We start from the raw sequence: 1,583 nt of genomic DNA, 5'->3' as shown, positions 1-1,583 counted from the left end.
GTCACTCACAACCATGAGTGATATCGTCTTCGGAAAGTAACGCATCTCTTTCAAGTAGAATAATTTGTAAATTATACGAGGTGTTTTCCATAAGTAATGCAACAACTTTTTTTCTGCAAGCAGGTTGGTTTTATTCAAGATTCAAATACACCATATTATTCCCCACTCTTTTGGCTACAAAACCTGATTTTTCACTATAATCTCCGTTCAATGCTATGGCGTTACGCCACTTTACTTGGAGGGCCTGGATGCCCGAATGGTACCACTCTACTGGTCGACGTCGGAGCCAACGTGCTGCTGCATCAATAACCTCACCATCATCCACGTACTGCTTCCCGCGGAGTGCATCCTTCATTCCACCAAACAGATCGAAGACGGAAGGTGCGAGATCCGGGTTCAAGGGTCGATGAGGAATAACAGTCCAATGAAGTTTTCTGACCTCCTCTCTGGTGTGCAGATTTGTGTGAGGCCTTGCGTTGTCATGAAGAAGGAGAAGTTCAATTGCATTTTTGTGGCGAAGAACACGCTGAAGTCGTTCCTTCAATTTCCTGAGAGAAGCGCAATACACTTCAGAGTTGATCGTTGCAACCTGAGGGAGAACGTCAAAAAGAATAACCCCTCCAGAGTCCCAGAAGACCGTCGCCATGACTTTACCGGTAGATGGTGCGGCTTTGAACATTTTCTTCGGAAAGGAGGTAGTGTGGCGCATGGATTGCCGTTTTGTTTCCGGCTCTAAATGGTGAACCCGTGTTTCATTGCCAGTGATGATGTTCGGCGAAGGAAGTTGTCACGATCAGCCTCTTAACGCGCAAGCAATTCCGCACAGACATCATTTGTTTCTCTTTGTTGGCGTCTGATAGGCGGCAAGGACCCAACGGGCACACACCTTTCAATACCCCAACTGCTGGACAAGTGTGTCAGCACTACCAAAAGAGACGTCCAGTTGTCCAGCGACTTGTTTGACTCTGTTCCTTCGATCACCTTGAACGAGAGTGTCCGCACCTTCCAACATTGCAGAGATCACAGCTGTGTGTAGAGATGGGGCCCCTCCACGCCCGCACCAACGTGGTAATCAAACCAAAAGTTCTGCTGTCACCTCCGTCAACATGTTAGTTATCTAGTAAATGGATCACAGGATGCTGGGCTGTGATGTTATCCGTGCGTCTGGGTAAGACTACGCATTAACACGGTCCATCAGGTTATAGATAGTGGACGAAACGCGAGTGAGGGTAGCAATTTGAAGAACAGAGGTAAAAAAGTGCCAAGGCTCGTGCCGTGGGAAAAAAAACCTCTGCGACAGTGGGATGGGTAGTAAGAGCAGTAGTGGCTTACTAGCTGCGATAGTTCATGCAAGGTTGGATTTGTTAGTATCGGTATCATGCATCATTACTGTGGCAAGCGATGGCGATGTATCCCAGTTGCTGCAGCCGCTACATTCCTGGAACAATCAAGATCGTTATACAGTAGTGGGAGATCGGCCATAGATCATCTCATTGTGTGGGGGATGTGTGGAGCTTGTCTGCATGCAGTGTACGGTACGGCTTCCCTGCGCGGTGCCTGTTTTTCGGCAGTGTATTCCAGCT

Source organism: Schistocerca nitens, chromosome 6 (genome assembly GCF_023898315.1).
Source record: "Schistocerca nitens isolate TAMUIC-IGC-003100 chromosome 6, iqSchNite1.1, whole genome shotgun sequence".
Classification (NCBI taxonomy): domain Eukaryota; kingdom Metazoa; phylum Arthropoda; class Insecta; order Orthoptera; family Acrididae; genus Schistocerca; species Schistocerca nitens.
The sequence above is the reverse complement of the archived record's forward strand: the minus strand, read 5'-3'. Positions refer to the sequence as shown.